Source organism: Artibeus jamaicensis, unplaced genomic scaffold, assembly GCF_021234435.1.
Source record: "Artibeus jamaicensis isolate MK-2021 breed Jamaican fruit bat unplaced genomic scaffold, CSHL_Jam_final contig_354, whole genome shotgun sequence".
Taxonomy (NCBI): domain Eukaryota; kingdom Metazoa; phylum Chordata; class Mammalia; order Chiroptera; family Phyllostomidae; genus Artibeus; species Artibeus jamaicensis.
In genome coordinates, this window is record NW_026521803.1 from 7,797,904 (window position 1) to 7,814,817 (window position 16,914).

A 16,914-nucleotide genomic window follows, 5' to 3' on the forward strand; every position below is an offset into this window, starting at 1 on the left:
ATACTAACACTATACAGAAATAATCTTTTTAATATAAAATCTAACTTCTTTTGAATTATTTAGTCTGTATAATTAAAGCTAACAGAATAAAGCATCCCAAGTACATTCCTATGAATAAATCAATAATGTGTCTTATTTAAGCACAGATGTTGAATGAAAATCAGTTTATTACTTGAGATTACTTACAGTTCTTTTCCCGCAAGACAGAATTGATCTTTCAGCCACCATAACTCATGAAAATTTGACAAAATCATTCCTTATTATAGCTCAATACATTATATGGCACCTAAAAGAAAAAGTTTTTTAAAGGTTTAAAAAGTATACAAGAAAAATGTAATCAATGATTCACCTCTCATTAAATATAACACTCCATAATTTTACCATCCTATTATTAGTCTTCAGAGCTCACATAACATACAGTATAATTTCAGTATTTCTAACATGAAGTTAACTGATAGTACATGCATCCAACAGAATAGCATGCAATCACTCTATGTTCTAAAAAATAAAGTCTTAAAATACAAGAAAAAATTTGTCAGATGTGCATATATGTCAAACTGATAAAGTAAAATCCTATTTTGAGGACAATCAGTGCTACATAAATAACTCTATACGTAGAAAAACACCGACAGTTAAAAAGCTAAATTTAAACACACTAATCTATATTCTCCCATAAAATCTACTAAAAATATACAATGCATTAAAATAAGACAAAACTATAAATACAAGCCCTTGCTGATGTGGTTCAGTGGATTGAGAGCCAGACTGCAAAGCAAAGGGTCACTGGTTTGATTCCCAGTCTTGGGCACATGCCTGGGTTGCAAGCCAGGTCCCCAGTAGGGGGTGCATGATAGGCAACCATACACATTGATGTTTCTCTTTCTCCCTCCCTTTCCCTCTCTCTAAAAATAAGTAAATAAAATCTTTAAAAAAATAACAAACGATAAAGTAAGACAAAACCATAAATCTAAAGGAAAAGAACAAAAGAGAAAATAACAAAATAAAAAGTATGGAAGCTACAAAGGACAGATAATAATTAACCTCAGACTCAAGAAAACCCGAATCCTGAGATAGAAATGCACAGAAGCACAGAATCCTCCAGGACCCAGGAAGTGGTAATACCAGGCTCCATAAGAGATGGGGATAAAAATGATGACTAAAAAAAAAAAAAAAAAAAAAAAAGGAAAGGCTCCCAGATTGCTTTTCCAATTACTAGCATCCAGAAGACTGACCTACATCACTCACTACCTGAAGACTGGAGGTATAAATCTCTGGAACAAGTAAAACAAAAGTTCTTTCTTCTGGGGGCTTAATGGTCACAGCTCAGGCAAGAACTATTAAAATGACATCAAAGGATTAAGTAGGAGTACATAAACTAATTGTTGAAACCCACTCCCTTCACCCAAAGTCTCCTATGTCTACTCAGAGACTCCTGGAGGAAAGCAGCCAAACCTATGCCTTCTACAAAGAAAACTGACAGAGTACAGTATTTTCTAATGAATTTGAGAAACCTAGAGAAAAGACCTATAGGTAAATGCAGTACTAGAATCCTCGCACAACCACATAAAAATTACAACTAAACTACAGGACAACCATCATTCAGAACTGTCTGAAAACTAGCCCAATGTTAAGTCCTAGAACTAAGGATATAAAGAAGCCACATCAAGACTGGTAGGAGGGGTGGAGACAACAAACAAGCTGATCCCACATTCAGGAGTGGCAGATATAAATCAGGAGGGATATGTGGGCTGCAGAGGTCCTCTGTGAGGAGTGAGGGGGTCCCAGGCCCACACCAGGCCCCCTAGTCCTAGATTCCAGGCCAGGAAGAAAAGTCCTCATAACTTCTGGTTGCAAAAACCAGTGGAGTTTCAGGCTGAGTAAGTTGGTGAGTGGCTGGAGACTCAGGCATTCCTCTTTAAAGGGCTGTGCAGGGACTTACTCAGACTCACTTACTCTAAGCTCTAATGTGGGGGCAGCTTGAAAGGGATCAGGAACATACAGAGAGGAGCTGACTTGTCTGACATTAGGACAAGGACTGAGGGGCAGCTTTCTCTCAGAGTGCTGGCAGAGGACTTTGTTCCTTTTCTGAGATTCCCAGCACAAAGCAGGAAGGTGCCAAATCTGAGCTTCCATCATCCTGGCTAGGGCTGACAAGCCTGCCCTGGTGATTTCCCTGAGACCCCATCCCACCCAACTTACAGACCCAACCTAAGCCATTTCCAGTGGCTTTTCAATATAAACAGCCTATCTTGGCTCATGCTTCAGACTTTCTTAAAATCAAACAAGTAGCATCTGGCCTTGGTATTCCTTGTACTTCCTGCTAAATGGCCCCAGGCCTGGCACTTGCAACAGCCAACCCTGGTTCACAGCTTGGCCTTTCCCTGTGCACCTACAAGCCTAGCACAACTAGCAGCCATCTACAGATTGTTTTGTACCTCATGCTAGGTGACCTTAGCCTGTACCTCCCAAAAGGTTCCAGAGACAGCTTCAGACCACTTCAAAGCAACACTCAACCACCTCCACAAGTGAGACACTCAAGTGGTAAACAGAGTGGGTACCAGAGCAGAACCCCACTAAAGTTAAGTCCTGCTTGTGGGCTGAGCCCCTGCACAAATGACCCTTCAAGGTGGTCAGTCAGTCCTTGCAGCTAATTGGCCTGGGGGTAAATTCCTCCCACTGAGGTGCCAAGAGCAATTAAGGCATAACTACAGTCCACAAAGGGGGCACACCTGGAGTGCCCAGCTCTGGTGAATGGTGAGGCTGTGACATTGGATGCTACAGGATACTTAACACCTACAGCAAAAGGCCACTCTACCACACCTGGGAGATGAAGTTCTACCTAATTCAATAAAACAAATACAGGGAGGTTGCCAAAATAAGGTGACAAAGAGACATATCCCAAATTAAAGCACAGAACAAACTCTAAAAAAGGTACTAAACAAAATGGAAACAAGCAATCTTACAGATGAGACGTAAAGCTCAAACACTGGTTATAAGGATGCTCAATGAACTTAGGGGAAGAGTAGATGAACATAATGCAATACGAGGTAAGCAACAAAAAGAAACTAGAAAACAAAAAAGAACCAGTCAGAAATAAAGACTACACTACAGGGTATCAACAGTAGTGTAGATGAAGCAGAGGATCAAATCAGAGATTTCAAAGAAAGCACCCAACTATAACAGTTAAAAAAAAAAAGGATAGTTTAAGGGGCCTCTGGGACAAAAACAAGCATACCAACATTTACATCATAGGGATGCCAAGAAGAGAGAGCAAGAATGAAAACCTACGTGAAAAAAATAATGATGGAATGAGATACCACTTCACACTAGTCAGAATGGCCATCATAAATAAATCAACAAACAAATGTTGGAGAGGATGTGGAGAAAAGAGAACCCTAGTGCACTGTTGGTGGGATTGCAGACTGGTGCAGCCACCGTGGAAAACAGTATGGAATTTCCTCAGAAAAGTAAAAATGGAACGGCCTTTCGACCCAGCAATTCCACTGCTGAGATTATACCCTAAGAGCCCTGAAACACCAATCCAAAAGAACCTATGCACCCCAATGTTCATAGCAGCACAATTTACAATAGCCAAGTGTTAGAAGCAACCTAGATACCCATCTGTAAATGAATGGATCAAAAAACTATGGTACATTTACACAATGGAATTCTACACAGCAGAGAGAAAGAAGGAACTCCTACCCTTTGCAAGAACATGGATGGAACTGGAGAGCATTATGCTAAGTGAAATAAGCCAGGCAGTGAGGGACAAGTACCGTATGATCTCACCTTTAAGTGGAACACAATCAACAAAAGAAAAAAGCAAACAAAATATAACCAAAGACATTGAAATTAAGAACACTCTAACAACAGCCACAGGGGAGGGGAGAGAGGACAGTGGGGAGAAGGGTTTGCAGGAACTACTATAAAGGACACATGGACAAAACCAAGGGGGAGGGTAGAAGCAAGGGAGGGAGGTGTGATTGGCTGGGAGGGGGGAAAGTGGTGAGGAGAAAATGCAGGCAACTGTAATTAAACAACGAAAAAGCAATGAAAAATAAATAAATGAATAAATAAATAAAAATAATGATGGAAACTTCCCTAAACTGATGAAGGAAACACATACAAGTTAAACAAGCAGAGAGAGTCCCAACAAGGTGATCCCAAAGAGGCCCACACCAAGACACACCACAATGAAAACATGAAATGTTAAAAAGAGAGAATCTTAAAAGCAGGAAGAGAAAAGCGGTTAGTCATCTACAAGGGAGTTCCCATAAGACTATCAGCTGATTTCTCAACAGAAGCTTTGCAGGCCAAAAGGGACTGGCAAGAAATATTCAGTGATGAAAAGCAAGGACCTACAACCAAGATTACTCTATATAAAGAACTGCACAGACAAGAAAAAGCTAAATAAGTTTATCACCACCAAACCAGTATTCAGGAAATATTAAAGGGTCTTCTTTAAGAAGATAAATAAAAAATATGAATAAAATGGCAGTAAATATCAGTCAACAATTACTTTAAATGATGAAATCTTGCAAACTACAACAACATAGATGGATGCAGAGGGTATTGTGCTACATGAAATAAGTCAAAGGGAAAAAATGCCATTTGATGTCATCTTTATGTGGACTATCAAAAAACAAAATAAATAGAACAGAAACAGACCCACAGAGAACATTTTGCCAGATGGGAAGGGGGGAAGGGGATTGGGGGAATGGGTGATAAAGGTGAAGGGATTAAAAACTACAATTTGATAGTTACAGAAGTCATGGGGATGTAAAAGTACAGCAAAGGGAACGAGTCAACAATACTGTAATAACTATGTAAGCTTAGATGGGTACTAGATTTACCAGGATGATCACTTAGTAAGTCATATAACAATCTCTAGGCTGTACACCAGAAACTAATATAATATTGTATGCCAATTGCAACTGGAAAATAAAATTACTGAAAGCCAAAAAAAAGGACACATACATACTCACACCCTATAATCCCACCAGACTACCAGCTCACCCACCATTTCAACACAGACAACATACAATCAGTTTTTAGTATCTCAATTGTAACCACTGAGCAAATAAATAAGAATTTCCACATACACAAAGAAAACCTTAATATGGAAAAGAAAGAGAAAAAGAAAAACAGGAAACGAGTAGCTTGGAAGAAACAAACTATGCAGTAACAAACACTTTTAAAAAAGCTAATTCATCCATGAAATACACAAAAACATTCGCAGTACAAAAAGGATGTCTTTAAAATTAAAAACAGTACAAAAAACTTAAAAGTTAATAAAAGCATTACAAGATAAAGGTAAGGAGAGCTCTATAAAGTAAAACAAAAGGGCTGAAATGGCAAACAGTATACAAAAGATAAGAAAATTGAAGACTATCAATGAACATCCAATAACCTAGCAACTGGGGTTAGAAAAAAGAGAAAAGCACTGAAAAAAACCCCCAAGAATACAAGAAATTTTCCTACAACTAAAAGACACAAGTTTCCAGATTAAAATGGCCAAAAGTTTCTAGCATAATGAGAACAAGATTCTTAAGAGCATATTTTGAGAAATGGAAGATGACCCTCAAGTTTCTAGAGGGAGGGAAAAAACCTCAATCATATACATTAGATTAAGGATCAGAATTACATAGACTTCTCAATACCAAGAAAATAAAGTTAAGGGGAAAATCCTTCAAAAAGCAGAAAGAAAATTATGTTCAAAGTAGAATTCAATGTCCAAATAATTAAGTGTGAGCCTCAAATAAGGATACTCTTAAATATGTAGGGTTTCAAAGAATTTACTTACCATACATATTCTAGGAGTTACGAGAAAGTGCAAAAAAATGAATGTATTCAAATGAATCCGAGAAAAAGGAGAGAAGAGTTCAGAAATAAACAAAAAGATAACATATGTGCCCTGAATTTCATATGCATAAATTAGATAATTAAAAAGACTTTATAAAAGAACTGCTATTGATAATACAAATATGCTAATATGCCCACTCTTGATTCTCTACTCATGCCAATAAAAGCAATGAGTTGGCAATTGAAATATTGAATATATCTGCAAATATTTCTTTCTTAGTACCATCAACTTTTGGAGTACACAAACCAAAAAAAGCAAGAATCATGCTATATGGGCTAACACAAGAAATCTTCCACTAATTCAACAAATATCTTTAAGAGTATTGCAGAGGTGATACAGTTAAACAAGGACAAATGATACACAAAAATTTGAAAAAAAAATTATTTGCAGAAAAAAATCCAAGACAAACAATAGAAAAACTATTAATACATGAATTCAGTATGGTAAATAGGTTTAAAAAAATCCAAAAGCTTTAAATAAACAACTATCAACTGAAATACAAAACAGAAGTTATCACATACTAGTTCCAATACTACACACATACATAAATCAAAAAAATGTAATAGGGTGTAGATTTGTTTGCTGATGTTAAAATACATTTTTAACATCATAATTAACAATATAGTTTCAACATATCGATAAGGTAAGAGAGACTCTAAAACAGGCCCGAATGCATACAGAAACTTAGTACATATTTATAAAGGTGGTATTAATTTCATTAATTTTAAATTAATGAAGAAAAGATCACTCAATAATTGGTGTTAAGACAACCAGGTAACCAACCATGTGGGTAATTTTGGTTTAAGAGTGAGATGATATCAAGAAAAAAATTAATCATTAAAAATTAAACCATTAAATAGTTTGAGAATTTTAATATTTATTTTCAGAGAGGGAAAGCTTTCAAGCCTTGTCACAAAATTCAGAAGCCAAGTTTGAGACAAAACTGGTAAAAAATACTGTCAATAAATAGCAAAAGCTAATATATACTATATTCACAAGAAAGAAACCACAAATAGCTACTGTGATAACAGAATAAAGAGCTGCAGGACCAGATGTCACAACTGTGAAAAAAGCTTACTTTTCACTATATATCCACTTACATGTTTTATTATATAGACATATAATCTTGGCAAAAACTTAAAATATTAGTTATATTTCGCTCCAAAAATATAAAGTATATTTGGCACACTCACTAATCATCTTGGAAGGCACCAAATTATGAAAGTATAAGCCACTAACCTTACAGAAATGGAAATCACATATCTCTTTCTTCTTTAAGTTGACTGATGATGCTTCTAATGAAAGATGCTTCTAATATCTTCCCATGTTATTTGGGAATTAATCTTTAAACGAAAATTCTATAGCTAAGATAAAACAATCTATTAAAAAACACGAGAATACAAAAACAGTATTATCTATTAAATTATGTAATAAAACAACTTAGAGTAAGCAAGACTAAGTAAACAATAGCTTAATGACAATTTTCACAATTATATGCAAAATATCACACAGCTGCAACGTGGGCACCATCTCATATTTACAGTTTAATAGATGCGGGCTTTCTTCTAAAATAATCACTACTTCCTACCCCAAACCCCACCTAAGTGGGAGTGTATTTTACTTCCTAACTAATGCTGAGCTTGGCCACATGCCTTAGTTTGGCCTCAAGGTAGGCAAAATGTATTTCGCTGACTCCAAAGCCTTGGCCATCTGATTTGTTTTGGCGAATGGGACGTCAGCAGAAATGATGCAAAGATTTGCAATGTCTTTGTGCAGTTGGGCTTGCCCTCTTATATCTCTGCCATTACCAAGAAAAAAGATTTACCCGGTAGACATTGCCCCTTCAGCCTAGGACCCAGAATAAACTACAAGGAGGAGAACTAAGTCAAACCCCAAATAAGGTGCCAAGCCCAACCTACAATGAGAAGCCCATCCACACCCACAGATTCCCCGCCAAGCCCAACCTAAGTTACCTAACTCACTCCACTAATGTAAAAGCAAGATTAATAAATTGCTGTTTTAAGTCACTGGGCTCTGGGACAGCTTCGCATACAGCAATACTTGTTAATTTACACATTGCAGTTAATTTGTGTTTTCTGGGAAGCTCCAAACATACAACAGTGAAGATTAAGCCCCCCAAATACAATAACTTAAAAAACAAAGATAATTTCTTTTATTAGTTTAGCACTAAGAATCCTAATTTTTAAAATGACAAATTACATCATTGTACTTCTCTTCCTTTCAATTTTAAATATTTAATACATTTGGCAGTTGGCACCTACCTTAGAAAAGAGGTAAATTCATACACAAATCTACAGTAATTGTCAATCACCTGTTCAGGTATGCTACAGTTAATTTCACTTTAGGTTGCCCTAACACGCTAAGTCATTATGAATCTAGCATTATAAAAGTTAATAACCCCTTTTCTATTAAATAAACCTTGCAATCAAGGACCAAAATGTATTCTCTAACTTGCTAACAAATTGAGAAGACACCCCCCCAACCATAGCTAACCTATTAATATAATCCTAATAAAATCAATATTGGGACCAAAAACCAATCATCAAACTTTACATAAAATGACCACTTTCAAAAGTCCACAATAACATTTTTATTTTATTATAGGAAGATATTTACAAGATACACGTTTCAAAAGTACCCAAGAATTTAAGATTACATCTAATTTCTCACTGTGCTTCAAAATAAAATGTAATCAAATTTTAATCAAAATACTTACATTATACATCACATTTTAAAGCAAGTTTTAAAAAAATATTTTATAATTGAAATATAATTCCTATACCATAGAATTCACCTTTTTATAGTGTACAATTTAGTGGTCCTTAGTATATTTGGAATTGTACAATTGCCATGATCTAGCTCCAGAATATTTGCATAAGCTATCTCAAGCATGTCAGACAATGCTGTAACAGGGTGCAGAGGGGTCCTCAAAGTTTAGGAGAAATTTCCCACTGCTCATGACTGGGGGAAGAGGAGAAGGGGATGAAACCACTTAGCATACTTTGCCTATCTGTGGCAAGTTGATGGCTAGTTAATAATTGTACTACCAGTATGGCAAAAGGACTACACGATTTTATGAGCACTCAGGGACTCATGCGACAGTGAGGGGAGGCAGAGGCCCCTGTGTAACAAGTCAGTCGTCCTGACTAAAGATGGCAGCCGAAAAAATGTAAAACATATGGGAGAAGTGGCAAAAAAAGCACATTGTAGGAGGAGCCAGATATTAGGTCATGTAGGAAGCTCCAGGTCATTTAAAATAAGGGTGGGTCCACCATGGGGTAATGAGGAAGCAACAAGAAGCTATACTAGCCAACAGTCAGGATTCTGCCATGCAGCTGGGTCTAATAAGGAAAAGGCAGCTATGAGGAGATGCAGCCATGCAAGTTGCAGAGTTGAAAGCAGGCATTCCAGTCTGTAGTGAGCAGGAGCTGGAGTGATAAAGAGGAGACCCACTGGGAAGAAGACACTGGCAAAGCTGATGGAGCTGGGAATTGCAGGGACCTGCCTAACCAAACACAGATTCATGGGAAATGCCTGGAATACTGAACTGTGGCAGGGAATGCTCAGACTATGTAAGAGAAGCCACTTTCTTGGGACATGTGCCTTCCTGGACTTCACCATGAACCACAATAACACATGTTTTCCTGGACTAACTACTGCAGAGAGGTTGAGGACAACATACCCCAGATCCTGAAGGAGAGAGCTCTTGCAGAAGGATGGCAACTTTGAAACCTATGAGTGTGCTTTCCAGAGCAAATGGAGAACTGTTTGTGCAGCTGCCTTAAGAACAGATAAGGATACGGGGAACTTTGGGGCATGTTTTTGGCTTATAGCATGGTGGGGAATAATGGAAATACTGGGTCTCATGGGAGAATAGGGCTCTGAGCAGAAATGCTCTCAGCCCCTCCTTCAAGGCTAAAATCCTATAAACAAAAATCTGTTTCAACATTAATTGCTGGGTTATGCATCAAGGTGCCACATGGATGGGGCCAGGTTTGCTTGGTTACAATACCACCCTGAGTGTACCTGATCTTGAGAATATTTTCATTACTCCTAATGAAAGGCAAATGCTGTATCAGTTAGGTTCCTGAACTCAATTTCTATACGTGTGCCTCTGTGTATGTGTGTGTTGGGGAGCTTCCTGTACAATAACAAGCAATTTGAGACACCATCAAGGTGTCCTACAGTTCAGCACAGATAGTGTCAAATCCTACAGGTTAAGGATTCAGTCTTAACCTTCCCTCTGCCCCCCAAACACACACTCAATGCCCATTTCATACCCATTAGCATTCATTCCCCACTTCCCACTCCTTCCAGCCCCTTGCAACTACAAATCTATTCTCTATCTCTACAAATTTGGTTATTTTAGGTGTTTCATACAAATGAAATCATAAAATGTTCAGCCTTTTGCGCTTGGCATTCACTTAGCATAATGTTTTCAAGGTTCAAATAATGTAGCATATATTATAAATACCTTGTTATTTTTTTTATGCTGAATACTATTCCATCATATGAACATACCACTTTCGTTTATCTATTCATGAACTGATGGACTGTTTGATGGGCTGTTTCTACCTTTTGGCTCCCATGAATAATGCTGCCATGAAGAATCTTGAATGAGTTTTTGTGTTTTAGGTCTCTTGGAGATATATATATGTATATATATAAACAAAACTATAATTGTTGGGCCAGTTGGTAACTTTGTTTAATTTTTGAGGGACTGTTTTCCAAGCCAGCTGCATCACTTTAAATTTCTACCAGCTTTGTATGAAAGTTTCAATTTCTCTACACCCTTGTCAGCATTTGTTATTATTTTTACATTTTAGTCATCCTTTTGGGTATTCAAGTGCTCTTGCATTATAGCCTTAATATGCATTTTCCTGATCACATTGAGTATCTTTTCATATATTTAATGGCCATTTGTATTTCTTCTCTAGAGAAACATCTATTAGAATCCTTCATTTTTAAAATTTAGCCACTTTCCTTTTTAGTAGTGAAATGTAAGAGCTCTTTACCTGGATATTACACTTTCATCAGATGAATGATTTACAAATACTTTCTCCAATACATCAGTCTTCACCTTTCTTAATACAGAGTCCTTCAATACACAGATAATTTTAATTTTCATAAAATCCAATTAATCTTTTTTCCCCCTCTGGTTGGTTGTGATTTAGGTGTCATACCCAAGAAACTATTAGCTAATCAAAGACCATGAAGATACACATTTATGTAGTTTTAGCTTATATTTAGATCTTTAATTTATCTTGAGTTCACTTTGTATATGGTATGAGGTGGGGTAAAATCTTCATTTTTTTTAAAAGTGGATAACCAATTTGTTAAGAAGACCATTCTTGCCCCAGCCAGCATAGCTCAGTTAGTTGGAGAATCATCCCATAACCAAAAGATTGCAGATTTCATTCCTAGTATGGGGCACATAATTAGGTTGCAGGTTTGATCCCCTGCAACCTAAGTACAATCCCCAGTCCAGGCACATCGGGAGGCAACAATTAATGCCTCTCTCACTTAATGTTTCTCTCTCTCCCTTCCGCTTTCTAGAAGCAATGAAAAAAATGTCCTTGGATGAGGATTTAAAAAAAAAAAAAAGAAAAGAAAAAGAAAAAAAGACCATTCTTAACCACTGATTGTCTTGGCACTCTGGTAGAAAATCATTTGTTGCCCTGGCAGCTGTGGCTCAGTGGCTTTAGCACCAACCTGCAAACCCAAAGGTCGCTTGCTAGTCCAATTTCTGGTCATGGCGCATGCCTGGGTTGGGTTGCAAACCAGGTCCTCTGTTGTAAGCATGCAAGAGACAACAGACCCTTGTAGCTCTCACACGTTTTACTCTCCAAAAATAAATAAATAAAAATCTTAAAAAAAAAAAACCAGCCTGGGGGTGGGCTGGGATGGGGGTAAAAGGCAGAAAACTGTACTCGAACAACAATAAAATTAAATTAAATAATTTTAAAAAACTACAAAACCAACAACAAAAACAGTAAAAGAGCCTTGGCTGGTATAGCTCAGTGGACTGAGCATGGGCTGCAAACCAAAGGGTTGCTGGTTGGATTCCCAGTCAGGGCACATGCCTGGGTTCTATGGCAGGTCCCCAGTTGAGGGCACTCAAGAGGCAACCACACACTAATATTTCTCTCACTTCCTTCTCTCTAAAAATAAATAAACAAATGAAATGAAAAGTAATTAATTAAAAAAAAAGAAAGAAAATCATTTATTCCCTAAACATATAGGATTATGTCTGTACTCACAATTCTGTTCCACTGATCTTTATGATCTTATGCCAGTACCACAAAGTCCTGATTTGTAGCTTTGTAGTAAGTTTTTGTTTTAGATGAAGCACATTGTACGACACGATTTGACATTTTCACTGTGAAATAATCACCACAGTAAGTCTGGTTAACATCTGTCATCTTACATACTTACAAAAAATTTTTTTCCTTATGATGAGAATATGTAAGATCTACTCTTAGCAACTTTCAAATATGCAGTACAGTATTAACTATAGTTGCCATGCTGTACATTATATCCCCATGACTTATTTTATAACTGGAAGTCTGTAGCTTTTGACCCCCCTCACCCAATTCACCTAACCCCATCTGATTCTGGAAGGCAATCTAGTCTCTGTATTTACAGGCTTGTTTTGTTGTTTTTTATAAATTGTTTTTTAGATTCTACGTATATGTGAGATTATATGAGATTACATTTCATGATATTGTTATTTAAAAGAAAAAATTCAGGGCTAGGTAAAAGTAGGTTTACACTTATAAGTACTCAAAACAGTTTATTCTTGTATTATTATTTATTAATTATTGTATTATTTTCTAAATGAACAACTGTAAATCTTCTTCTTCCCCACCCTGTATTTATTTGGTCTTCATCCTCTTCTTCACAGCTCTCAAAACTCTTGGAATTTCCTAAGAGTTGAGAGTTATAATAATGTGTTTTGTTAAATCAGGTGACTTTTGGAAAGCACATAAGGATAGGGGCTAGTTGCCATCAGAGCCAACCAAGTGATCAGAGAGTTAGAACTTTCAGTCTCACTCCCTGGACCTCCAGGGAAGGAACAGAGGCTAAGGGTTCATTTAATCACCAATGGCGAACATTTAATCAAACATGCATATGTAATGAAGCCTGCACAAAAATATGAAAGGATAGGGTTTAGAGAGCTTCTGGGTTGGTTAATAACATGGAGATTTGGGGGGGTAAGTTGCTCAAGAGACCAACAGAAGCCCCATGCCCCTCCCCCATAGCTTGCCCAAATGCAACTCCTCCATCTGGCTGTTTCTGAGTTAAAATGGATCCTGGAGTTCTACAAGCTGCTCTAGCAAATTAATTGAACCCAAGGAAGAGGTCGTGGGAACTTCTGATTTATAGAAGTACAGGTAACAACTTAGATTTTGCAACTGGCATTGAGTCAAAGGTCATTGGAACCTCTAGTTCAGTCACTGGCTGATTGATCATTCATAAGCACACGTAACAACCTGGGCTTGTGACTAACATCTGAAATAAGTGCATTGAGTGTGTGTTTGGGGGGCAGAGGGGAGGTTAAGACTGAATCCTTAACCTGTAGGATTTGACACTATCTGTGCTGAACTGTTAGGACACCTTGACGGTGTCTCAAATTGCTTGTCATTGTACAGGAAGCTCCCCAACACACATACATACAAGAGGCACACATATAGAAACTGAGTTCAAGAACCTAACTGATACAGCATTTGTCTTTAACTTGTTTCATTTAGCATAATGCCCTAGAGGTAGGTACATTTATGTTATGACTTCATTCTTTTTATAGCTGAATAATATTCCACTGTATATATGTACCACATCTTTATTTATTCATCCAACAATAGATACTTAAGTTGTTTCCACATCTTAGTTATTGTAAATAACGCTGCAATAAATTGCAATGAACGTGGGGGTGCATATTACCATTTTGAGTTAGAGCTTTTCCTTTTCTTTGGATAAACATGCAAAAGGGAATTGCTGGATAATATAGTAACTCTATTTTTAATTTTCTGAGAAACCTCTGTACTATTTTCCAAAGTGGCTGCACCAGTTAACATTCCCATCAATAGTACATAGGGGTTCCCCTCCTCCACTTCCTCACTTATTTCTTGTCTTTTGGATAACAGCCATTCTAACAGATATGAGGTGATATTTCACTGTGGTTTTGATTTGCATTTCTCTGATAATTAGTGATGTTGCACATCTTGTCATGTACCTGTTGGCCATCTATATGTCTTCTTTGGAAAAATGTCTAGTCAGATCTTCTGCCCATTTTTTAATTGGATTTTGTTTTGTTTTGCGTTTGAGTTCTATGAGTTCTTTATATATTTTGGATATTAACCCCTTATTAAATGTATCATTAACAAATATTTTCTCCTATTCAGTAGGTTACCTTTACATCTTATTGTTGGTTTCATTTGTTTTGCAGAAGCTGTTTAGTTTGACATAGTCCTCACTTGGGTTTTTTTTGCTTTTGGTGTGAGATTCAAAAAATCATCGCCAAGAGTGATATCAAGGAGCTTACCATCTATATTTTCTTCTAGGAGTTTTATGATTTCAGGTCTTACATTCAAGTCTTTAATTCATTTTGAGTTATTTTTTATGTATGGTGTTAAGAGAGGGGTCCAGTTTCATTCCTTTGCATGTGGCTTTCCAGTGTTCACAACACCATTTACTGGAGACACTGTCCTTTTCCCCACTGTATATTCTTGGCTTTTAAAAAAATTTTTATTCATTGATTTTTAGAGAGAGAGAAAGGGAGAAGGGGAGGCATGGTGGAAAGGAGGGGAAGGGGGGGAGGGAGATTGATTGACTGATTGCCTGATTTGTTGCTTCACTTATTTATGCATTCACTGACTGATTCTTTTATATGTCCCAAGCAGGATCAAACCTGCAACCCTGGCACACTGGGACAACACTAACCAACTGAGCTACCTGGGAAGAGTTCTTGGCTCATTTTGCAGTAAGTTTTTTAATGAGGAAGTATAAGTCCCTCAATTTTGTCACTGCTTTTCAAAATTGTTTTGGCTATTCTATATGAATTTTAGGACCAGCTTCTCAATCTCTGCAAGTCAGCTAGGATTTTGACAAGGATTGCACTGAATCTGTAGATCAATGTGCAATATCGCCAACTTAACAGTAAATCTTCTAATCCTTACACATGGATATCTTTTCATTTATTTAGGTTATCTTTAATTTCATAAATATTTCATAATTTTTAGTGTCAAGGCTTACACTAGTTTTGTTAAATTTGCTTGTAGGTACAGTAACTTAACATTGCCATTAGGTTCTGCAGTGTTAGGGAAACAATATAAATGAAACCAATTTCATCACAGACATAAGCTAATTGATATAAAAGAGTTAGGATGTACCCATTAACATTCTAAGAAATGTTACAATTCCTTATTAGTTACAATTTCTTAAAAGACATTATCAAGGACCTACTGTACTTTATTTTTTTATTATAAAAGGAATTCTTTTCTTAATTTCCTTTTTGGATGGTTCATGGGACAGTATGCAGAAATACAACTGATTTTTGTACACTGACTTTGTATTCTATAACCTTGTTGAATTCATTTATTAGGTCTAATAAGTTTTTTTGTGGACTCCTTAGGATTTTCATCATTTAAGATCAAGTTATCTGTAAGTAGAAATAGTTTTTTTTAATTACTTTCTAACCTGGATGTTTTTATGCCTTTTTATTGCCTAACTGTCCTAGGTAGGACCTCTAGCACAATGTTGAACGTAAGTGACAAGAATAGACACCTTTGTCTTGTTGATCTTAGGGGGAAAGCCTTCAGTATGTGGAACTATATCTTTGTTACAGAGAATAATGTATGTAGGGGAAAAAATAAGTTAAATTATGTTTGCCTTTCTCTTAACTATCACTAAAGATGACACAGTAGAAACATTTTCAAACAGCAAGTCCTTAAAACAAGTCCTGGCACAACATAAATACTTGTTTAATACTAACTATAATAATAATAAGCTACAATAATATTGCTGATACAGTAACATTTTTGATGAAGAGAATATAAGAAAATATCTACCTTAGTTACTCCTAGTTTCACTTTACCCGACAACTTCATTGTCATATTATCATTACCCTTTTCAGTTTCAATAACTGCATTAATTCTAAACTATATAATTATCTACATTTAAGGAGTAGTTTTCTAAATGTGGTAAAAGACCCTGAGGATTCTGGAGACCCTTTCAGGGGTTCCTTAGATCAAAATCGTATATGGGTAAAAGATCAATTAAGAAGTGCAAAACAGATCAATGAATTTTAATGCAATATTTTAAGAAAAGTATGTAGATATGATCCCAGATTCCACACTACAGCTAACATTTTAAAAAATTACAATTTGTTTGTTGAATTTTGTTGTGGAATCAAAGACTATCACAATTATCTAAATTGTCATTAAAGTACGCCTCCCAACAGTGATGCTAGAGTTTCTTCATATATTTCAACCAGAACATATAACAGATTAAATGCAGAAACTGATATTAAAGAAATTCACAAAAATGTAAAACAGTTGCCATTCTTTAACTAATTTTTTTTCTTTTGGAAAGTAGTTTTCACTTAAAATATTTTATTTATTTTTAGACGGAGGGGAAGGGAAGGAGAAAGAGTGGGAGAGAAACGTCAATGTGTGGCTGCCCCCTCATGTGTCCACCACTGGGGACCTGGCCCACAACCCAGGCATGTGCCCGGACCGGGAATCGAACCGGCGACCCTTTGCCTCACTGGCCCGTACTCAATCCACTGAGCTACAGCAGCTGGGGCTGTTTTTCATTTAAAAACGTTATTTATACTACCCTGTAATTAGTTTACTAGTTATTCCTTAGTGAATTAATATGTTTTATTCCAAATACAGTAACTATCAACAAATATAACCCATATAAACAAAAGTTATTTGGAGTCCTACATGTTTAAGAGTGTAAAGGGATCCTGACTAAATAGTTTGAGAACCACTACATTACAGTAATATTCAATACCCCATTTTTATTTA

At 36.5% G+C, this 16,914-nt stretch overlaps 1 protein-coding gene across 9 annotated transcripts in view; it reads right to left on the reverse strand.

The window, feature by feature from the left end:
• The window catches only part of ESCO1 (establishment of sister chromatid cohesion N-acetyltransferase 1), a 96,708-nt gene that overhangs the window by 76,894 nt on the left and 2,900 nt on the right, over nucleotides 1-16,914 (reverse strand). For 6 of the 9 annotated variants that reach the window (XR_008391435.1, XR_008391434.1, XM_053664389.1 and 3 more), the window contains exons 2-3: nucleotides 7,103-7,242; nucleotides 187-286 (exon numbers count right to left, since the gene is read on the reverse strand). The gene's annotated coding sequence lies outside the window, so the exon portion shown is untranslated. The remainder of the gene's footprint in view (nucleotides 1-186; nucleotides 287-7,102; nucleotides 7,243-16,914) is intronic. The other 3 variants (XM_037161544.2, XM_037161543.2, XM_037161546.2) reach the window with 2 other exon arrangements.